Raw genomic sequence first — 26,351 nt, 5'->3', positions numbered from 1 at the left:
TTGAAGCAATGGAAGATCTTTCTATTCAACCTATTCCCGAACATGTTACTAAAGAAATGTTGAATGATTTACGAAGGGATTTATATGGTGGCACCAACTGTTAATTCAAACTAATATTTTTGTAAATGTAATTGTAATATCAAATATATATTAATAAAAATATAGGTCATTCGCCTTAATTTGTTTTTTAATATTGTTGTATTAAATTTAATTTTTGATATAGTCAATTTTAAATTTTATAGTTTTAAAGTTTAAATTCAAAAATTTCAAACTTTAAGAGTTTGAAATTTAAATTTTATAACTTTAAAATTTGAATTTAAAATTTTCAAACTTTAAAAGTTTGAATTTAAAGTTTGAAAATTTAAATTTGAAACTTTAAAATTTTGAAAATTTTAAAATTAAAACTTTAAAGTTTATAACTTTAAAGTTTGAAATTTAAATTTAACTTTAAAATTTGAATTTAAAATTTTTAAACTTTAAAGTTTGAATTTAAAATTTGAAAATTTAAATTTATAACTTTAAAGTTTAAATTTAAAATTTTAAATTGCTTAATTATTATAATAAAAATTAGATTCAATTAAAAAAAAATTAAATTTCGGTTCGTCCCGGATACCGGTCCGGTCTGGTCCGGTATACTACCGGTTTACTTCCGGACCGGGACGGAACAACATTAATTTTATCAGTTTCCCGGACCGGTCCGATTTCGATTTCGGAACGTTACTGGTACACACAGTACCGGTTCCGGTACCACTGCCAGCCATAGTGTGAGCAAATGTATATAATTAAAAGAATATTATACAGTAACTACTAATATATATGTATGTATATATATATATATATATGTATATATATTCATTCATACACCCATAATTGTATAAGAAAGCAGTAGAAGAGATGAATCAACACAAAAAAATTTAGCAATCAAACTGACGAAACACAATCTTTCAAATTTAGGACCTACGATGTTTCTCCTACATTAAACGCAAATATGAAAATCAGTAAATTCAAAACATATGTAACTCAAAAAGAGTGATTTCATGAATTTCGAAAGCAAAAGGTAAAAGCGCACAAGCGAACAAAAAGTCAAGGTAATACTATTGATATTATACTTATACAAACAAATTCAAAATGTATAATTGTTACATAGTATGTATAGTGAAATACATCAATTTATGTGTGTGTATAAGTGTGAGCAAATTTGTATGGTTAAATGAATTAACACAATTAACACTATTATTATACATTTATACAACTACAATTGTATAAGCAAGCAGCAGAAGACATGAATAACATAAAAAATAAAAAAATAACATAAAATTGTAACCTATACATAAATGATTATACATATACATTAACATGCTCCAATGACCCAGAAACAACAACTTCAAATTTATCATGGGTTATGTATAAACGTCAGTTTTATCTTTCCTTTTCTTACTTGACCCAGCAACAACATCAGCCTTATCTTTGATACCTCCATTCACAGAAATCTAAATGGGTTATTCCTCAATTTGGATCCGATCTCTTGCATTGTATTCGATTTGAACATTGAACCTGAAATCTCTCCAAAATTGTGAGTTAGACCCAAGGAAAACGATGGGTATTCAACATTATTTTCAACATCCAATGAAATATCTCTTGTGAATCTCTTTGATGGATATTGGGCATTCATTGTTTAAACACAAAATCTATATGAATTATGAACTTATGTGGAAAAATAGTATAAAAAGTGGAAAAAATTATCAAAAATTGATAGAATAAGAAGAGTTTTTGACGGTACCTAAAATTTTAGAAGTTATTTTGAAAAACGACGAAGACGCCGGAGAAATTTAAAATTTAAAATTTAATTTGGAGAGAAGATTTGGGAGAATTGAAAGAAATAGGAGAAGAGATTGTATAAGAGGAAGACAAAAAAGTCAATTTTATTTTATTTTATTAATAATTTATACAAATCAGTGGAGCAATGTAATAGCAAAGTAACTGAGATTTTGCTTATTCAAGAAAATAACTGAAAATGTCGCTATTTCATTTAATTTAAATTATTAGTTTATTATTCTCTACAATTATCCCTTAAAAGAAAATCCACAGAAAAAGGGAATCATACTTGTTACAGTACACTATATTTAAAATTTTAAAAAAAAAATTAAAATAAAACAATAATTTATTATTTAATCATATTACATGTAATTAATAGGGAAAATTTCATATATAGCAAACATAATTTATTAAATAACATTATATGTGTGTAGTTTACATAATTACATTTTATGGGTATAGTTTAGTTTGTTATGTATCTTTTAATTTGTATAAAGCATTTTTTTTATTTTTAATTTATTTAATATTTTACTTATTCATTGAATGGTAACAAATATCTCTAAATAAGGTAACAAACATTTACACAATCCCATTATTTAAGCTAACCATTCAAAATCAAATATTTTCTCAATTTTGTTTAAAAATAAGTCATATGAAACACTTAGACGTTAATGATATTATTTGTATATATATATATATTGATTATATTGAATATATTTGAGAAATTGTAAATAATTTTTTATACAATTTGATGTGTAATTTATTATGTATTATTAAATGTATATGAGATCATCGTAAATATGAAAATTGTATATATGACAATCATGTTTGTTTTTTTAAATAAAAAGTGTGTTGTATTTGTTCTTAATTATTTCTGTAGTTTATTTATACACAATATTTTATTATGTTCATTTTTTTATAGTATATATCTACGGATTTGATAATATACAATAATTTGGTATATGGATTATATTTGTATATGTACATATGTAATTTCATGTTTTTAAAAAAAATTAATGATCAAAATGATTGTATAATATTCATTTGTCAGTTTGTATATATGGTAAGCTTGAAATATGTTTGTGTATTTAGTGTGTAATGTTTATATATACAATATTTTATTATTTTCATAATTTTTTGTATATATCGATGAATTTGTATAATATACTATAATTTTATATATGTATTATACAATGATTAACAAAATTCTTTTATACAAATATTTGTATATAAATAACAATTATCTCATAATACTTTCTATATATTACGTTAATACACAACCCACTATATACATAACATTAGTAATGACATACCTCTGGTAATCCTCGTATATGGAGATGAATCCTTTATTCTCATTTTGAAGAACTTTAAACTGATAAGAAAGAAAGAATTTTTTTTAAAAAAAGTATGAAAAAACTAAGAAAAATAATACATATATAATTATGTTGATGAAGGAAAAAAATTTAAAAAAAAAAAACTGGATTAATGAAAGTAAGAGAACAAGGATATCGAGAAATTTTTCAAAATTCAAAATAGGAGTGGAGTGATTTTAGGAGAAAGATATGGAATAATTGATTTGATAAAATTATATATAAAAAGATAACTTTTTTTTTTATGGTTGGATATACAAAGAAGTGGTGGGTTCCATTAATTATGGCAAAAAAAAATGAAACTATAGTTATTGAGAGTAAATAAATTAAATTATACCCTTATTGGCTAATTACTTAGGAATGTTTGCCATTCCACGTAATTTTCCCTAATTAATAACTTTAATTATTCAAAATCTGTTTTTTTACACGTAGCGCTTTTCACCTCGCCTAATATATAAATATATAGATGATTTTGAAATGTTAAAAAAAATCCAAATGATTTAAAAATTCTAAAAAATTAATTTAACGGTTAAAAAACTGGAAAAAAACTCAAACTATTTTATATGTATATTTTTGAAATTTTGAAATTTACTATAAACAATTAATTTTGATGATTGAATAATAATAATAAATATTTTTTAATACTATTATTATTACTTGTATACTTACTCGTGCATTGCACGAATAATATTAAATAAAGTAATTATATTATACATTATGTGCTTAAGTTTTTTAATGTAAATTAGTATATCAATGAGTTATTATTTCATATCTATGAGATGATTTGTAAAGGAAGTTTTTTCTTAATCAAATATGATGCAAATTGATCAAAAAATTCTCAAGTTGCAAAGAATATACATCAACTTTAAAATCTAAAATTAATATTATTAAAAATATTACATAAAAAACTTTAAGCATGATAGAAATTTAGTTAAAAGCATACATGATAAAATATATAAAATTAAAAATTTTATATACTAAAAATAATAATAATATATTCGTTGATCATTTTCTTATATAACCTTAGTTATACATCTTCTTTTTACACAACATTAAAACTAATAAATACGCTTAATGATTTAGTAATTTAGAGTGTGTTTGGTTGTGTCTGGTATGAAGGAAGATATTTTCTGAAAAATGTTTTTCAATTTTTTCATGTTTGGTTGGGACAAAAATTTTGGAAAATATTTTCCAAATCAATTCATTTTCCTCAAAATTAAGGAAAATGACTTCCCTCAAAAATTAAGGAAAATATTTTTCAAAACTCTCCTCCAATTATAAACTGCATTATTTTTTAGGAAAAGCAACAATTTTTTTAAAAAAAATTATCCGATCCCTGACCCCCTCCCACCCATCACGCCAGCCCCCCCTCCCCCAAAAAAATAATTTTATTTTTTAAAAATATTTTCAACTTCAAATTTTTATATTGTAAACTCCTACCCCCCCCCCCCCCCCGGCCAGCCCCCCACCCACGCCCAACCCCCAAAAAAATTAATTTATTTTTTAAAAATACTATAAAGTTTAATTTTTTTTTTACTCCTACCCCCTCCACCTTGCCCCCTCTCCCAACCCCAACCCCAACCCCAATCACCACCCCAAATAAAAATTGTTTTTAAAAAATATTTTCAATTTCATAAATTATTTTCTACTCTAGTAAAAATAAAAGATGTCTCTCAAAAACATTTTCATTCATAAATCAAACACTAAAAATTATTTTCGAGAAATATTTTCTACTCACTAACAACCATGACAAAATAAGTCAAAAATCTACTTCCAAAAAGACATTTTCAACAAAACATTTTCCTTTCCCGCCAAACACACCAGCACTTAACTATTCAAAACTCTCAAATTGAACTAACATTATCTCTTTTATTTTTATTTTATTACACGCACTTAACTACTCAAAATTCTCAACTGAACTAACATTATCTCTTAATATATACTAACTTCAATAATTTGTATATAACTAATGGAATATACAAACTCTAATTATATATAAAAAAAAAATCATCTGTATAACTAAGTCCAATTACTTTTTTGTATATATATACAAAAAACAAAAATAACATAAATATGCAATATACTATATACAATTACTAAACATGCAATTATACTATATACAATACTTAAGTAATATTTTTTGTATATTGACATCTAATTAACCAAAAAATTGTATCTAACTTTGTGTTTTAATACAGTAACTCATGAATATTATGTTCTTCAGATCCGACAACTTTAGAAACATTTTCCTCTGATTCAATATTTACAGCTTTCCTCTTTCTTCTTCCTTGTACTATTTTAATGCCTCTAGCTTTGACATTGTTAATAGTTTGTTGAACTGCCGTAGGGTCTTTTTTTCCTTTGATCTAAGCTCTTCCATTGTTTGTTCTTGTATAACTTGATTTGATTTTCCCAATGACCCTACATCAAACCCAAAATCTTGAGTTAACCCCATTGAAAACGATGGTAAAATGTCAACAACATTGACATGCAAAAGAATACCTCTGGTAATCCTCAAAGATGAAGATGATTCATTCATTGTGTGACCAATTTTAGATCTATCAGGAACAAAAAATCGATTATTTCATCAAAATATATGGGGAAAAAAATAAACAGAATACATATACAAATTTTGAATAAGTAAAAAAAAAGAAGAAGAGGTAAACAACTAAAATTAAGGAGTACTTACGAAATTGACTTCAACTTCGGGAGGGAACTTCAATAATCGGGAGAGAATAATCTAATTTTGGACAACAATTTGAATTTCAAACTGGATAGCTGGAGTATTAAATGTAGGAGAAAAAATTGGAATGTGAAAAAGGAGAGAGAAAATTGTTTTGTGTATAATTATATACAAAATTAAAAAATAACGTTTTTATACCATTGGTTATATAATAGGTTGTGGACCCCATTAAATATAGCAAACAAAAATAAACTATAATTATATAAGGTAAATAAATTAAACTATACCCCTATAATATAATTAGCTATGAATGTTTGCCATCCCATGTAATTTTCCCTAAAATAAATGGTTTCTATAATTTTAAATAGTTATTTTTATATTTAGAGAATAAAATAAAATATTTGATGGAAAATTAGTTTATATAGGAAAAATAAATTGAAATTTGGCCCTATCATGGAATTACTTTTCGCATTTTCAAAAATCAATGGTAACTTCCCTTTCAAATTCAAAATTTTGAAAAATAATTATATATAGTAAAATCTATCTTTATCTATAAACTAATTTTAATAAACTTTAGCTTTCAGTTTTTTTTGTATAATTTTTATATATATAGAATAAAATAAATATTTTGATGGAAAATTAGTTTATATTAGAAAAAATATATTGAAATTTGGCTCTATCTAGTGTAGAGTTAGTTTATAATTCAAATTTTAAAAGATAAATGGTAACTTTCCATTTAAATTCAAAATTTTAAAAATTAGTTGTATTTCGTAAAATTTATCTTAATTTATACACTAATTTTAATAAACTTTATCTTTCATTTTGTTTTTATAAAATTTTTTTTATAGTTGCAATATTAAACTATACTAAAAAATAAGTATAAAAATTAATTGGCGTCCAAATTTAAATTTTTATTTATGTAGTGCTGAAATATAAGCGTATCACATTTATTATAATATGATAATTAACTGTGAAAAGATAGTTTAAATATTTTATATTAAAAATGAACCCACAAATTAGAATCCGTACATATTAAAAATGTATATAACTTAAATATCATTCATTCAATTCTCGTTATAAAATCCACATATCTTAAATTTCATTTGAAATCAATAGACATAACTATTAATATTGATTTTTTATAAGTTAAAAATTGTGAATATCTAAATATTAAAAATTATTAATTACTAATCAATCTAATTATGTATTACTATTTGGATAAATGACAAATATTTCCATTATTTATCGTTTTCTATTCTTTCTCTTTTAACAGTTATTTTTTATCAAAATGAGAAACAAATAAAATGAGTACCTATACATTTACAAAATATATTAGAAATGTGTTAAGATAATAAGCACATATATAAAATTATTATATAAAATTTGGCCTATCCAACCTCAAATTTTCTTCCTCAATGATTTTCTTTTTTATTGTAATTTGAATATGATAACTATTTCTTTATTCTAAGAAGTCCAACTATATGGTATTAGATTTTATTGAAACTCATCAATTATAAACAATATCAAAACAACACATAAATTAGAATCAAATTCTCTAAATTTAAACAAATTACAATTCAATTTATGAAATATGAATCATTGTTGATTTCTTTTCTCTCCTTTTTTCTGTTTATCTTCTTTTCTTTCCTTCTTTATTTAAAATTCTTTTTTATATCATTTATTAAATTGAAAAGAATAATTTTTTTAACAAATGTTAGTAAGGATTTATATAAATAAATAAATTGCATGAGATGTAGATCAACTTTCAGTTTATATTCAAACTTTCAATTCATATTAAAAGTCAAATGAATAAAATTGGAATGACGAAAATGAATTTAAGTTTGGATACAATAAAAAAAATTATTAATAAATAATACGATAATCATCATCTGCATATAAATTTCTCCTTATTCAATTACATATATTCAACACCAAATTACTTGAACGATCCTCTTTTTTTGATTTATTTTTAAAAAAATTCAATTGATTATTTTCAAAATCGACAGTTTTCAAAATAAATTACAGTTATTGATAATGTAGCAACATAAAATAAAAGAACAATAGATGAACTATGCAAAGAATTATCTTCCCGTGAATGAATGGTAAGGATTATTATTGTTTTGATTCTCATTTATTGAGATGTTTTTTTTTCACCAGAAAAACTAAAGAATAGACTGATTAAATGATACGTTTGAAGTTTTTGGAAATAGGAAGTTAAGCAAGTTGGTGAGGAATTTTAGACACAATTATTTGTAGTTGAATTATTTCTTTTCAAAATAATGAATAGATAATTTAGAGATTGTATAGAAATGAGTGTGTAATTGTGTATTGAACCGTTTTTAAACCGCAAATTTAAATTTAAATATTTAAATATTAATTAATAAAAATATTTTTATAATAAAATACATCAAAATTTAAATTGGTTACTTAAGTTTTTTATATTTTAAATTTGTTTTTAAAGAGTAGATGTTTAGATTAAAAAAATTAACTAAAATTTTAAACTATTCCACGAATGAAATGGTAACATAAAAATTCTTATGTTTTTATGTTTTTATAATAATATATTTATAATAATATATTTATTTACCATACTGTACAAGTGTACATTGCTAAATATTGTTTAAAGTTAATAAATGATACTGCTTTTTGTAAAAAAAAAATTGTTTTATATCTTTATTTTCTGTTTAAAATTGAATATATTGTTTAAATTAGAGTTATTTAAATTGTGTAAAGATAATAAAATTCAAGAAAAATTGTAATGTTGACATGTATATATTTTTTTCTTCTAATATTAAATAAAAGATATATATATATATATATATATATATATATATATATATATATATATATATATATGTTATTGTTATTATTATAGATTATTTATATATTATTGTTATTGTTATTATTATAGATTATTATTAATTATCAGTTCAATTTTTTCAGTATTAATGATTATTATTATTTTGTTTTAAACTTTTATTTTGAAAAATATTAGTAATTATCCAACTAAATAGGAAGTTTTAAAATTTCTCATTACATTTTGCACTTCTACACAAATTGAAAAACTTTTCATTTATAATTATTTCTTTAAGAAAAACCATGAATGGAAAAAAAATGGTGTTTAATCTTTATTTTAGATTTTAAAAAATTACCCGACTAAATAGGGAGTTTTAAAACTTCTTATCAGTTCAATTTTTTCAGTATTAATAATTAATATTATGTTGTTTTAAACTTTTATTTTGAAATATATTAGTAATTATTCAACTAAATAGGAAGTTTTAGATTTCCTATTACATTTTCCACTTCTAAACAAATTGAAAAACTTTTCATTTATAATTATTTCTTAAAAAGGAACATGTATGGGGGAAAAATGGTGTTTTAATATTTATTTTAGCTAAAAAAAATTACCCAACTAAATAGGGAGTTTTAAAACTTCCCGTTATACTCTTTCTAAACAAATTAAACAACTTTTAAAATTTTATCATTTAAAAATGACATCTAATTAATTTGATATCTCATATTATAAATCCGGGCAAGTTTATTTTACAATTCATCATTTAAATAATATTTAATATTTTGAAGTTTTATATCAATTTCTTTTTTCGGCATTTGCATTTTAAAATAATTTTTTAAAAAGAAAATACAACTTATAGTCTCTATGTTCTATCATTATTGATTAAAAATTTGAACTAATAATTAATACTAATCTACACTAATAATAACAACAACATAAAAATAACAACAACAACAACAACAACAACAACAACAACAACAACAACAACAACAACAACAACAACAACAACAACAACAATAATAATAATAATAATAATCCAACTAAATATGACATTGTAATCTTTATTTTGAAAAAAATAATAATTTCAAAGGATAATACTTAATAGTTTCACAAAATTAGATAATGCTTGATAGTTCTACAAAATTAGGCTAAAAATTAAATTATAGATGTATAACTTCGGTGTATATTTTATATTCATTTCGAATTTTCAAAGATTATAAGAATAAATATTACTAAGAACCATGGCTTTAACCTTTCTTGTTCCTTACAAATTTCTTTTGCAATCAGCATTTCTAGACATTATCTTGCATAAGAAATATATGGACAAAATTATTATTATTATAGCGGTTATTGATTTTCCTATATCTTTAATCTAAAAAAAACATATTTTTAGAAGAAAACTTAGAGAAAAAGAAAAAATAGAAAATACTTATATATAAGAAGAAAAAAAAAAGCTCAATTATACCTATTTTGGTTTGGCTGGTCTCATCACAATTCGTCAATGCGGCAGTTTTCCTGGAAAGAGAAGAATGAACTTTGTTGCTTTTTGTTCGTTAAAGAGACATCAATTTATCCTTAGAGCCGTCAATATGAGTTAGTTGGGCAGACCTGGCCTAATTCGGAATTTAATAAGGTGAACAATTTAGCTTGACCTGAATAAGTCTGCTGATTTGTGGGATTTGAAAAATATCAGTAGGATCGTCCCGTAGATCAATAAAAATTAATTAAAAAATATAATATAATATTAAAATTTAAAATTAAAGAGAGTTCAAACTCAAAATAATTAAGTTAATATTTCTATTGAGATATTTATACTTTTACTTGAAATTTTTTTTAATAAATATTATAAAAATAATTTTATTTGTGGATTTGATTAAAAAGTAGTAACATTAACATCATGTAATATTGTCTTATCGATATTTATGTTATTTTTAAATTATAATATATAGTTTAATTTAATAATTATAAAAATAATATATTTTTTTTAAAAAAATGGACTAGCACGGCAAGTCTGTAGCCCACGTACTTGTGGGTTAGGCCGGCCGTTTTCTGGCCCACACAAAAAATGAGTTAGCCCAACACCCGTAAAATGTCAAAGCTTGTATGGATTTAGCTCGAATGTGGTAGGCTAGCACATATTGACAACTCTAATCCTCCTTAATATGTAGTTGTGTTTTTAAAATTAAAAATTGTATCTCATTCTAACAGTACAGAAAAACTGATGTGTATGTTTTTAAAATAAAATCATATTTCTCTTTTAGCTTGATTTTTTTAAAATCATAAAATATTTTTAAAGTTGCAATTTATTATTTAATATAATTACATATAATTATTGTAATTGTATAGGAAATAACGGATATTTAAGTATGTGTTTTGTATCTACTTGTAATGTAAAAATGCATTTTTTATCTGCGTGTAAACATTATTTTGTATCTATGTGTAAAGAACGTAAAATATAATAATAATAATAATAATAATAATAATAATAATAGTAGTAGTAGTAGTAGTAATAATAATAAACAAAATCTTAAAAAGACTATCCATTTTAATCCACTAAAAATTATAGTTATGATAAATGACAGGAAAATAAGTGTTTATACTGTTTCTTACGACACTTACAATAATATTTTTGAAATTTTCTTAGCGTTAAAATTTATTTTTTGTCATAAAATCTAAACTTAAAATAATATAAGTATAAAGAAAGAAGATAAGAGAAGTAAATATAGGAGAATACTTTCTTATTATTCAAGTGTGTTGTTTTAAAAGGGAATGATATCTCTATTTATAGAGTAGAGATATCACCCCAAAGGTCACTATCATAAATGTCCAATTAGTAAATACGTAGTTAACCACCAAGGTTCATATCACCTTGAAATTATACATACATGAATTCATCATAATTCTTGAAGTAATCAAATGGACAATCCATAATTCAATGGATTTACAACACTCCCCCTTGGATGTCTAGATAATAAGCCTAGTTAAAACCTTACTAAAAAAAATCCTGTGGAAAAAATTTCAAGTAAAGGAAAAAGAGTACACATATCTTTTGATACGCACTATTCGTTGCCTCATTGAAAACTTTGCCAGGAAAATCCAGTGGAAAAAACCTCGGTCAAGGGAAAAAGAGTGCAACGCGTATTATACTCCCTTGATTAAATAATTACTTAATTTCTTGTGGTGATGTCTCCAATCTTCGTACATTGTGGTTGGTATATTCTTTTTCAAAGAAAAACCACACATTTCCTGAATATGGTGTGTCAATTATCTCAACCAGACGCACTCTCGACTTGCTTCTTGGAGGGTTTTTATTTCTGCATAGCAACATTTGTTTCATTGATCACCAGGATATTATTGTGCCTCCACATGCAAACACATAGCGTGCTTGAGATAGAGCTTTATGCGGATCAGATAAATATTCTGCATCTGCCTAACCTATCAATTTTATCTTGTATTCCTCATAATAGAACAAACCCATAACTATGGTCCTTCAAGAATATTCAATCATGTGCTCAACACCATTTCAATGCCCTTTTATCGGGGAGAAACTAAATCTTTTCAGTAAATTTACTGCAAAACAAATATGTGGTCAAAATATTGCTAGTAAGATGTATTAGTGCCCTGATCACACCACAATACGGAGTTTCATCACCAAGAAACTCTTCATCCTTCTTTTGAGATCAAACTGAATCATCATTTATGTCAAGTGATGTCACGACCCAAATCGGGTCGCGACTGGCACCCACACTTACCCTCCTATGTGAGCGAACCAACCAATCTAAACCTTAACATTTCAATGTAATATCAACATAAAGTAATGCGGAAGACTTAAACTCATTAATAAAAACCAATTCAATAACTATTATTTCCCAAAATCTGGAAGTCATCATCACAAGAACATCTACTTCAAATTGCTAAATCTAAGAGTTTCTAAGAAGCTAAAAATACATAAAAGCTAGTCCATGCCGGAACTTCGAGGCATCAAGACATGAAGAGGAAGATCCAGTCCAAGCTAGAACCATTAGCTCACCCTGATATCCGGAGTAATGAAGACTGGCTAGAATTACTGTTGAGTCGAAGATGACGGCATGTTTGCTGCACTCCACAAATAAACAAGAAGAAAACATAAAAGTAGGGGTCAGTACAAAACACGGGTACTGAGTAGATACCATCGGCCAACTCAAAATAGAAATCAATATATACCAAGTAATATCATAAAATCAACTATGATACTCAACACGTAGCAACAGCAAGTACTATATCATTAACAATTACCGTCAAGTTCTCACATGAGGACTCAAGCCTCAATACCATACTCATTTGGGAATTATGTTCATTAGATTGAGTATATCAACATCTTTCAAGATTCATTATCTTTATTTCTCTTGTGTTGGTACGTGACACTCCGCTCCCTCATATTCATTAATCCTCTTGTGTCGGTACGTGACACTCCGATACCCTACTACTATGTGTCGGAACGTGACACTCCGATCCCCTAAATCTACGTGTCGGTTCGTGACACCCGATCCCCTAAATCTACGTGTCGGTTCGTGACACCCGATCCCCTAAATCTACGTGTCGATTCGTGACACCCGATCCCCTAAATCTACGTGTCGGTTCGTGACACCCGATCCCCTAGATCTCCTTCTATCGATTCATCAAGCCTTCTTTCTTACCAAGGCATCATCATTCTCATTATTTAGTTCATCACGCCTTCTTTTATACCAAGGCCTCATCATTAACAAAGAGATTAGGGTTTTGCAAGATTTGGGATTCAATAACTTCATCATGCTTATATAATCACAATTATATAATTACATCCATGCAAGCATACAATTAAGCACATAGCAGGGTTTACAATATTATCAATACATATCATTCGCTATTAAGAGTTTACTACGAATATTGTAAGAGAAACCATAACCTACCTCCACCGAAGATTAGTGATCAAGCAAGCAATTTCTCAAGCTTTGTTTCTCTTCGTTTCTCGTTCGACTCTCTCTCTCTTTCTCTTGTTCTTTCTAATTTCTTTATTCAAAACCCTCTTTCTTTTACCCTAATTAGCATATAATTAAGAATAAAAGATGGCAATAATAACCCACTAATTAACTTAAGGTTACCTCTTTTAACCCCCAAGTAATTAGACTTATTAACATTAACCCACTAACTATATAATTAAAGCAGGAATAGTCAAAAACGTCCCTTAAAACAATTAAGGAAATCCGACTCAGACTGAGATTACGCAACCTGCGACGGCCCGTCCTGCAGGTCGTCGCAAGATTCAGAGACTCAATTTCCACCAAAAAGTCTGTGACGGTCCGTCCTGCCATTTCGTTACGAAGTTCAGAGAGTCGATTTTTAGTACTCAATTTCAGATTTCCTAAGTGTTTTGCAACGAGACCCTGCGACGGTCCGTCGTGCCCATGACGGTCCGTCGTGGGGTCCGTCGCCTCAGTCTGTTTTTCCAGAAATAAAATTAGCTATTCAAAACGACTAAACAGGTCGTTACAATAGATACCAATTTACCCATCGTTCGTCCCCGAACGATCACAAGAAGGAAAACAAGGGCGAAAAGGAGTATCTGAATCTGTAAACAGATGTGGGTATCTTTCTCGCATATCTGCCTCCTTCTCCCAAGTGGCTTCTTCAACGGGTCGATTCTTCCATTGAACTTTGATGGATGCAATCTCCCTTGATCTCAACTTGCGAATTTCTCTATCTAGAACGGCAACAGGTTCCTCCTCATAAGACAAGTTCTCATCAAGAAAAACTGAATCCCAACGGATAATGTAGTTTCCATCCCCATGGTATCTTTTCAACATCGACACATGGAATACCGGATGCACTCCGGACAGCCCTAGAGGCAAGGCTAACTCATAAGCCACCTCCCCTACTCGCTTAAGTACTTCAAATGGACAAATATACCTTGGGCTAAGTTTACCTCGCTTACCAAACCGCATCACCCCTTTCATTGGCGAAACCTTCAACAAGACTTGTTCACCCTCCATAAACTCCAAGTCTCTAACCTTCCAATCTGCATACTCCTTTTGTCTACTTTGCGCCGCTAGAAGCTTTTCTTGAATAGATTTCACTTTATCTAACGATTCCCTCAGAAGGTCAGTACCCCAAGGTCTAACTTCAAATGCATCAAACCACCCAATGGGAGACCTACATTTTCTCCCATATAGTGCCTCAAATGGGGCCATATCAATGCTTGAGTGATAACTATTGTTGTAGGAGAACTCTGCTAAGGGTAAGAAGCTATCCCACTGACCACCAAATTCTATCACACATGCACGAAGCATATCCTCCAACACTTGAATCGTTCGCTCAGACTGACCATCGGTCTGAGGATGGAACGCAGTACTAAGGTCCAACCTAGTACCCAATTCCGCATGCAATGTTTTCCAAAACTTAGAAGTAAACTGCGTACCTCTATCTGATATAATGGAGAGTGGAACCCCATGCAATCGCACCACTTCCGAGATGTAAAGTTTGGCTAACTTCTCTGCATTGTAAGTCACCTTGACCGGAATGAAGTGAGCAGACATAGTTAACCTATCAACAATTACCCAAATAGAATCAAACTTTCCCAATGTCTTTGGAAGACCAACCACGAAATCCATTGCAATCCTTTCCCACTTCCATTCAGGAATGGGCATTCTCTGAAGTGTTCCTCCGGGCCTTTGGTGTTCATACTTTACTTGTTGACAGTTTGGACATTTGACAATAAAATCCACAATATCACGCTTCATTCTACTCCACCAAAAGTGTTGCTTTAGGTCACGGTACATCTTGGTTGCACCCGGATGTATTGAATACCTTGAACTATGAGCCTCTATCAGAATAGTGTTGATCAAATCATCGACGCGGGGTACACATACCCTTCCCTTAATCCTTAAAACACCTTCCTCATCGATTGCCGCTTCTTTAGCCTCCCCTTGCAACACTTTATCTCGGATCCGGATCAATTTTTCATCATTAAACTGCTTTCCCTTAATCTTGTCAAGGAAGGAGGATCTTGCCTCCACACAAGCTAAAAATCCTCCCTGCTCATTTACTTCTAATCTCATAAGGTCGTTAGCCAGAATCTGAACTTCTCTAGCTAATGGGCATCTAGAAGCTTGCAAGTGAGCTAGACTTCCCATGCTCCCTGCCTTTCTACTTAAGGCGTCTGCCATAACATTAGCCTTTCCCGGATGATACAAGATAGTGATATCATAGTCCTTCAGTAGTTCCATCCATCTCCTCTGTCTCAAGTTCAAATCTTTCTGAGTAAAAACATACTGTAGGCTACGATGATCCGTATAGACCTCACACTTAACCCCGTATAAATAGTGTCTCCATTGCTTTAATGCAAACACTACCGCGGCCAATTCCAAGTCATGAGTTGGATAGTTACGTTCATGCACTTTTAATTGTCTTGAAGCATAAGCAATCACATTCTTCTCTTGCATTAGTACTACACCCAAACCCGAATAGGATGCATCACAATAGACAATGAAATTCTTACCTTCCACTGGCAAGGTGAGAATTGGTGCAGTAGTCAACAAAGTCTTGAGCTTCTGAAAGCTTTCTTCACACTCGTCCGACCATACAAATGGAACATTCTGCTTAGTCTAGTTCGTCAATTGGGAAGCAATGGAAGAGAATCCCTTGACAAATCGGCGGTAATAGCTAGCTAAACCAACAAAGATCCTTATTTCTGACACATTAGTAGGTATTACCCAATTTTTCACTGTCTCAATCTTAGAAGGATCCACCATCACCCCATCCTTAGAAACCACATGCCCCAAGAAGGACACTGCATCTAGCCAAAACTCACACTTAGAGAACTTGGCATAAAGCTTTTTCTCCCTCAACATTTCCAATACCATTCTCAAATGCTCCTCATATTCCTCCTTACTTTTAGAGTATATCAGTATATCATCAATAAATACAATCACAAAGAGATCCAAATATGGCTTAAAAATCCCATTCATCAAACTCATGAACGCAGCAGGGGCATTCGTAAGACCAAAAGACATCACTACAAATTCGTAATGCCCATACCTGGTTCTAAAAGCGGTCTTTGGCACATCCGTTGCCCGTATTTTCAATTGATGATAGCCGAATCTCAAGTCAATCTTAGAGAAAACACAAGCACCTTGTAACTGATCGAACAAGTCATCAATGCAAGGAAGAGGATACTTGTTCTTTATGGTTACCTTGTTCAACTGCCGGTAGTCTATGCACATCCGAAAACTCCCATCCTTCTTCTTTACAAACAAAACCGGAGCACCCCAAGGAGATGCACTTGGTCTAATGAAGCCTTTGCTCAACAACTCTTGAAGTTGGGCTTTTAACTCCCTTAACTCCGCGGGAGCCATTCTATAAGGGGGTATAGAAATGGGGCGAGTACCTGGTTCAAGATCAATACAGAAGTCAATATCCCTATCTGGTGGCATACCAGGAAGATCTGCAGGGAACACATCCAGAAACTCACGGACCACCGAAACCGACTCAATCGATGGGTAGTGTCATCCTTGAGATGTGCCAAGAAAGCTAAATACCCTTTACTAACCATTTTCTTAGCACAAAGAAAGGAGATGATACGCACCGGATTGGAAGTGTAGTCACCCTCCCACACTAACGGATCTGTCCCAGGCTTGGCTAACGTCACCGTTTTAGCATTACAATCCAAGATCGCAAATTGCGGAGAAAGCCAAGTCATACCCAGAATTACATCAAAATCATCCATTTCTAAGATAACCAAATCTACATAAGTGTTGCTCCCCACAAAGTTCACCAAACAAGACCTATATACCTTTTCAACTACCACAGACTCACCCACCGGAGTAGAAACACGAATAGGCATATCAAGTAATTCACAATGTAAATTTAGACCATTAGCAAATGAGGAAGATACGTAAGAAAATGTGGATCCAGGATCAAACAATACAGAAGCCATGCAATCACAAACCAGAAGATTACCTGTGATGACAACATCAGATGCCTCCGCTTCAGACCGCCCAGGGAAAGCGTAACAATGGGCCCTATCGTTTGTCTATCCATTGCCCCTACCATGTTGTGATGTAGCGGCTCCAGTTTGCCCATCACCTCGGCCATTTTGGTGACCACCATTACCTCGACCACCACATCCTCCATAATAACGGCCTCTACCATGAGCACCTCTACCTCTAGCCATTGGGGGTCTATAACTCTGTTTTGGACAATTCCTCCTAATATGTACAGTCTCCCCACATCTATAACACTCTCTGGAGTCAAGCATAGGTCTCTCAGAGAAGTGTTGACCGGTCTGAGGTGGACCTCCAACTACAGTCTGTAGTGAAGACTGAATGGGTCGAACTGAGTAACCTCCGGAACCCTGTCCTCTAGAGTAAGAACCATTAAACTCACCTCCCTTTCGAAAACTCTTTGATGTCGATGCCATGGTGGATTCATCTGGCTTCACTCTTTCCACCTCTACCACGAAATCTACCACTTCTTGGAAGGATTTTGCCGTAGCCGCTACCTATAAGGCTGAAATCTGCAACTCTGACCTCAACCCCTTCACAAAACAACGAATCCGCTCTTGTGGACTGAAACAAAGTTGAGTGGCATATCTGGATAGTGCACGAAACTTAGCCTCATATGCATTGACCGACATCCTACCTTGCTCTAGGCTCAAGAACTCATCCCTTTTCCTATCCCTCAAAGTCCGGGGGATATACTTCTCCATAAACAAGCTAGAGAATGAGGCCCAAGTCATAGGTGGTGCCTCCGTTGGTTGACACTCAACATGTGACCGCCACCACATTTTGGGCATTCCCTTGAAACTGATAACTCACGAACTCAACACCAAACCGTTCTACTATACCCATCTTGTGTAGTAGCTCATGACAGTCAACCAGAAAATTGTAAGCATCCTCAGATTCAGCACCCTTGAAGACTGGAGGTTTCAATTTCAAGAATTTACTGAAAAGTTCATGCTGATCATTTGTCATTATAGGCCCAGTAGTCAGACGTGGAAACGTGCCTATGTCCAATGAGGCATCCATACGAGGAGCCATAGTGGCTACATGTTGTACCTCTAAAACCGGATTTGTTGGTGCAGAAAACACTGGAGGTGCCTGACCCTGATCAGACAACCCACTAAGATAAGCGAGAACCTGATTGATCATCTCTGGGGTAGGTTGGGGTGGCAATTCCTCATTTTGCACTTGTTCATTCTCCCCTTCCTCACCCTCTCTTACTACTTCCTCAGTCGGTGGAGGAGTCACCGCCCTAGCATCAGATGGGCTAGGTGCTTTCCTCTAAAGGACGTCCTCCCACGACCTCTACCATGGCCTCTTGCCATTGCTCTTCCTTGGGCCACAGCCCCAGTGGCTGGCTCAGACGCACCCTGTTCCGCCGGTGCTGGTGTTGGCGCGGTTGTTGCTCTAGTTCTAACCATCTGCGAAATAGAGTGAAGATGGTCAGATACCAATTTGTATCACCTAGATACCAATTGGACCCAAGTAATAGCACGAAAGAAAGAAAGAAGAATGAAATTTTCCTAAAGTCTTATAGCCTCTCAAAGAAAAGTAAAAGCGTCCCCCTACCGTTCCTTAAGACTCTACTAGACTCGTTCTTGTGTGATGAGACCAACGAACCTAATGCTCTGATACCAAGTTTGTCACGACCCAAATTGGGTCGCGACTGGCACCCACACTTACCCTCCTATGTGAGCGAACCAACCAATCTAAACCTTAACATTTCAATGTAATATCAACATAAAGTAATGCGGAAGACTTAAACTCATTAATAAAAACCAATTCAATAACTATTATTTCCCAAAATCTGGAAGTCATCATCACAAGAACATCTACTTCAAATTGCTAAATCTAAGAGTTTCAAAGAAGCTAAAAATACATAAAAGCTAGTCCATGCCGGAACTTCGAGGCATCAAGATATGAAGAGGAAGATCCAGTCCAAGCTAGAACCATTAGCTCACCCTGATATCCGGAGTAATGAAGACTGGCTAGAATTACTGTTGAGTCGAAGATGACGGCACGTTTGCTGCACTCCACAAATAAACAAGAAGAAAACATAAAAGTAGGGGTCAGTACAAAACACGGGTACTGAGTAGATATCATCGGCCAACTCAAAATAGAAATCAATATATACCAAGTAATATCATAAAATCAACTATGATACTCAATACGTAGCAACAACAAGTACTATATCATTAACAAAAACCGTCAAGTTCACACATGAGGAATCAAGCCTCAATACCATACTCATTTGGGAATTATGTTCATTAGATTGAGTATATCAACATCTTTCAAGATTCATTATCTTTATTTCTCTTGTGTCGGTACGTGACACTCCGCTCCCTCATATTCATTAATCCTCTTGTGTCGGTATGTGACACTCCGATCCCCTACTACTATGTGTCGGAACGTGACACTCCGATCCCCTAAATCTACGTGTCGGTTCGTGACACCCGATCCCCTAAATCTACGTGTCGGTTCGTGACACCCGATCCCCTAAATCTACGTGTCGGTTCCTGACACCCGATCCCCTAAATCTACGTGTCGGTTCGTGACACCCGATCCCCTAAATCTACGTGTCGGTTCGTGACACCCGATCCCCTAGATCTCCTTCTATCGATTCATCAAACCTTCTTTCTTACTAAGGTATCATCATTCTCATTATTTAGTTCATCACGCCTTCTTTTATACCAAGGCCTCATCATTAACAAAGAGATTAGGGTTTTCCAAGATTTGGGATTCAATAACTTCATCATGCTTATATAATCACAATTATATAATTACATCCATGCAAGCATATAATTAAGCACATAGCAGGGTTTACAATATTATCAATACATATCATTCGCTATTAAGAGTTTACTACGAATATCGTAAGAGAAACTATAACCTACCTCCACCGAAGATTAGTGATCAAGCAAGCAATTTCCCAAGCTTTGTTTCTCTTCGTTTCTCGTTCGACTCTCTCTCTCTCTTTCTCTTGTTCTTTCTATTTTCTTTATTCAAAACCCTCTTTCTTTTACCCTAATTAGCATATAATTAAGAATAAAAGATGGCAATAATAACCCACTAATTAACTTAAGGTTACCTCTTTTAACCCCCAAGTAATTAGACTTATTAACATTAACCCACTAACTATATAATTAAAGCAGGAATAGTCAAAAACGTCCCTTAAAACAATTAAGGAAATCCGACTCAGACTGGGATTACGCAACCTGCGACGGTCCGTCCTACAGGTCGTCGCAAGGTTCAGAGACTCAATTTCCACCAAAAAGTTTGTGACGGTCCGTCACACATGTGACGGTCCGTCCTGCCATTTCGTTACGAAGTTCAGAGAGTCAATTTTTAGTACCCAATTTCAGATTTCCTAAGTGTTTTGCAACGAGACCCTGCGACGGTCCGTCGTGCCCATGACGGTCCGTCGTGGGGTCCGTCGCCTCAGCCTGTTTTTCCAGAAATAAAATCTGCTGTTCAAAACGACTAAACAGGTCGTTACAAGTGATCTCATAATCATTGAGGTACTCAATGAATGTAATTTATCCATATAAAAACGCATCAAAACATATTTGTGTATGTGCACTGATAGATAAGTATTTCATTTATCAAATTATCAATCTGTAGGTCAAGACAAAATTCGGTCTTACCAAGACCTTTTCACAAAATACAAGGACAATTAGGGTCATTCTTTTGTATCCTTTTCTTCCTTGACTATTTCAATCCATATAAGACTTCTTAAAGCTTTATATATTGAAAATGTTTCTTTCAAACTCTTGCATGCTTCAGACACCTCGATTACTTCAAAGATTTTTATATAACCTTCAGTATTGTCTAGCTAAACATGATAATTATTTATTATATGCATTCAAGTTTTTCATATTTTGCCAGATCAAAAAAGACCTCATTGCATCCATCATAGGAGAAAACATTTCCAATAATGTAAGGATTTTTGCGATAGACCTTTATTCCCCAAGGCACACATCATATTTGATACCTTACGTATCGCACAATAATTTATTTATTCCCCACTGACATTAAACCTTGATTTATGGACTACCAATTCAAAATGTAATTTTCCAAGTGAAACAAAATATACTTGAATTATGTATTTTACTTGGCCAATCATTTATCTGTCCCACTCTATGACAGACTTGAATTCAAGATCCTCGTCACAATCTATATCATTGAACGTTACCTCATATCAAAGATATCGTCGACGTTTATTTGATATCGATTTCAACAAGACATAACTTATCGATATTTCTTCGTGTTCTTCATTTTTCAGGTATCAGAATCTTTTCCGAGGTTTTATGAAGTGTTATGTGTGCTCTTTTATAGAACTTGCCTCATTATCATGATCATGTTGATCATTTTCTCCTCTCCTTCTTCAAGGAATTTTATATTTGAAACTGATTAGTCTATTACGCTTCGGCATATCATAGACTATGTCCTTCAAGGACTTCATATTGGAGCATTTGCAGCTAAATTATATCATAGGTTCAGTACATTTATCTGGCAATTGATTTGCAACATTATGTAAATGAATTATTTCCTGAACTTTCAGTTCAAATATATATATATATTTAACGAGGATCTAGATAATTCATAATTAACCTTACACATAATTTTCAGTTGTCAATCATCTCTCCCCCTAACTTTAGCAAATCTAACATTCATCCCTATCTTATTTGGGAATTCATCTTTGTGCGTGGTGGAGCAATTAGATCATAACCGCACATTTAACCTTTTAGATGAAAATTATTTGATTCCTGATCCTGAATCAATTTTAATGGGAAAACCTTGTTGGCTTGATGCATACATGTGTTGATACATGTTACTTATCTCATACCAAATCTTATTAGGGAGTTTTGTTGTCATAACCATGATTTAGCTATAATTTGAGGCATACAATTTTTGCTAAATCAACCAGCATCATCAATATAATTTCATAGTTTGAAACTGTGATCTTAATTTTAACAATTCGAGCAAACAACCTTACGAAAATCAATTCGTAAGTAGACAACAAAACACATGTGATCATCGCATAGATGATCATATAGTTTCAGATGATCCATATGGCAGGTGAATGGGTCAATATTTACCTTTTTAGATGTTTCAAAAACTTCAGGGAATTACAATCCCAACCTTAGTTGGTATAATGATCATTTTATGAAGAGAACAAGCAACCAAAGGGAATTCTTGAAGAATCTTTTATTTTTTCATCATATAAGTCACCTGAATTCTTAATTACATTTGCATCACATTTTAATCAGAATGGTCAACCGATCATCCCAACTGATCTTTATATCAGTACACTTATAGTTTACTTTTGCAAGCGATTCCATCAGCATGCCCATGTTTGTGTGCAACAAACAAGGGAAAAATGGGTAATATTTATAACCCGCTTCGGCTGTAGTAATTTAAAGATATTAAATATTTTCATAATTCATAGTCTTAATATTTCTTTTCAATTCATCCGAAACTTAAAAAGTTTCTTTTGAGACTTACTACAACCCCAATATCATTCCTCTGGTAATAACACAACTCGTTAAAGTTTGCTATTAAACTTGTGTACTATCACATAATACATGATATCATCCCTATGGTGAACACCTCCTTCAAGGAGAAAATTATATTAGTATTGTCATGGTCAAAACATTACGAGCAAAACACGTTTCTTGCTTTACTTTTGTTGTACCATAGGTACATAACCAATGACAAAGTTATATTGTCACACAATAATGACCACAACCTTTATAGACAAGAATTATTTCTTTCTTTTACTCTTTCGATAGTTCAGAACATACATACCACAATATTTATAGCGTATAAATGTACATAACCATTGGTCATTTCTGTCAACTAAAAATTATTTATTTCTCTCAAACCTTTCGTAGAGGTGAGTTGTGACATATATCTTTTTTTTCAAACCTCCCATAAGGTGATTTGTAGCATATATTCAACTCATAATGATTTATCACATCTTGACCCATTCTCTTATAGACTGGTCGAGCATTCACGATACTCTTCATAGATCACATTCTCTTCCAGGAATGGATTAATCATGTATATGTACTTCATAAATTTGCATTATAAGTACATTTTCATGGTTTTAAAATTCGTCATATTTCATGACACACCTCAATATTACTTTGAAACATCAAGTGTACCATCACTTTACCTTCTTGTCTCTTGATGGAGGATTTATAAACTTGTCAAATTATTGGGATGAAAACATTCACAAGTCCAATGACATTTCATACAATTTTGATAATAAAAATTACCTTCACATTTTGAAGGATTATTTGAAGAACTCATAGTGTTCTTCCTTTTATAATTACCACAACGATGACTATTATAATACCGTTATTTAATGCCTTTTTTCATAGTTTTAATCATTTGTCATCTTTCAGACTAATTATTTACTGCTACCATATTCATATGATAGAATGGAGCAAGTCAACATCGAACTTCAAAGTTATCATATGTTGGTACCACATTCTTTTCAAGGTTTTGGAGCAAATTCAATAGGACGAATTTCAAGGCTTTTCATCAAAGCCTTATTCATCATTATATCATCATTATGGTGCATTGACTCAAACTCAATGTTTTATCCATATAAGGCGTGTTAGGCCAAATTCTATGGGACTTGAACCCAATTCTTATCATCATGGTGCATCAAAACTCAAATTGATGTCTTACCCCCTTGGTGCGATAAAACTTGAATATATCGCCTTATCCTCAAATATTTTCCATTATGTGCATCCGGACTTTAACCAGATGTCTTACCCTTTTGGTGCAAAGGAACTTGAATCCATCGTCTTACCCTTCAATTAATGTCATATAAGTTAATACCAATCGAACTCAACCATGAGCCTTTAAATAAAATCAAGAACTATAGAAGCAAATTTAGTCAAAATAAGGTTGAGAGTTTTCTCACCTTTAGCAATTATAAATATTAATAAGCTCCTCATAATTAACACTTAGAAAATCAACATGAAAATTTACTTCTCTAGTCTTTTCTAAAACGAAGAATTGTTAGTATAATCATAAATCAATGTATAAAATTGTTAAAGTAAAACAAATCAATAAATTTTATCTTTTCATATATCACATATATAATAAAATAAATTATTAGTATAAGACGAATTTTTGAAAATATAAATATCTAACAAGAAAATAAATAAAATATGTTCCTGCTGTTTCAACTATAACATTTTTGCGAAGTGCTACAACCTTTAGAGCATACTCGTACTAATAACGTGTTATAAAATCTAAGCTTAAAATAATATAAGTTTAAAGAAAGAAGATAAGAGAAGTAGATATAGGAGAAGACTTTCTTCTTCATAAGTGTGTTCTACAAAAAGTAATGATATCTCTATTTATAGAGTAGAGATATCACCCCAAAAGTCACCATCATAAATGTCAATTAGTAGATACATAGTTATCCAACAAGGTTCATATCACCTTGAAATTATACATACATGAATTTATCATAATTGTTGAAGTAATCAAATGGACAATTCATAATTCAATTGATTTATAACATTTTTTATTTTATAAATTTAAATTAATTTAAAATTTTTATATGCCAATTTTGTTAGGAATTTTAAAATTTTAAATTGTATGAATTTTATAGTGTATATGGATAGATATAGATTATTAAATAGATTACCTATTTGAGCAAAACTGTTTGAGTTTTTTCTTTTTTTAAAAAAAAATTCAGTTATCCTATTAAATTTTTTAATTATTATATTTTAAATTAATTTTGCTGATTTATATTGTTGCAGTTTATTATTATTATTTTTATTTTAAATATTTTAGTATTTTAAAAATAAGTTTTTATGATACTGATACATAGGCGCTATATATATATATATATATATAACTATGTCTGTTTTTCTTTAAATTAGGAGCATTTGGAAAGATGATTAAAATTTAAAAATATTTTTCCAAAAAAAAAAGGACCACATACGTTATTTGTAGAGTTTCTAAAGAAATAACACATAGAGATTTATAGTTATCCTATTTTCTAGGACTAATTTAAAATCATTTTTAAAAATAATTTTAGTTATTTCAAAAGTCTGATTTTTGTGGTGTTGACACGTAAGCACGATCACCATTTCTAGAAAAGAAATAAAAAACTCAAAATTTAAATAATTATTAATGTGATATGTGTGTGAAATACATTTGCTATTTGCTATTCTAAGACTGGTCTTATAAACTTAGGATGGATTTAAATTCACTTAGAAATAAATTAGGGGGTAATAATTACATATTAAGTTAAAGTGCTAAATAAATTCTGCTGTCAAGTAACAAATAAAAATATCAACTAATTATTTTGAACTTATAAAATATAAGAAAAGTCAAATAGTTAGTCTAAAAATATAATTAAGAAATACTTGCTGGTTTATTAAAATTTAAATTAAAAGAAATCATATATTTCTTTTAGTTTTCAAATCTTCTAAAAAGAACTTACTAAAATACGATGAAAAATAAAATATTTTAATAAATCTTACGTTCGATCAAAAATTATGTATTCACATAAGGGACATATGTTTGATAGTCCAAGAAAATGTCAACGGTAAACTAAGCTAAACTTTATATGTGTATCGATCAATTTGATTGTAATCAATCTTTGCTATTTTGAGTTGAAACCCCAATCGTAAAGCACGCAC

Source organism: Solanum lycopersicum, chromosome 5 (genome assembly GCF_036512215.1).
Source record: "Solanum lycopersicum chromosome 5, SLM_r2.1".
Lineage (NCBI taxonomy): Eukaryota > Viridiplantae > Streptophyta > Magnoliopsida > Solanales > Solanaceae > Solanum > Solanum lycopersicum.
This window is presented reverse-complemented; position numbering follows the sequence as displayed.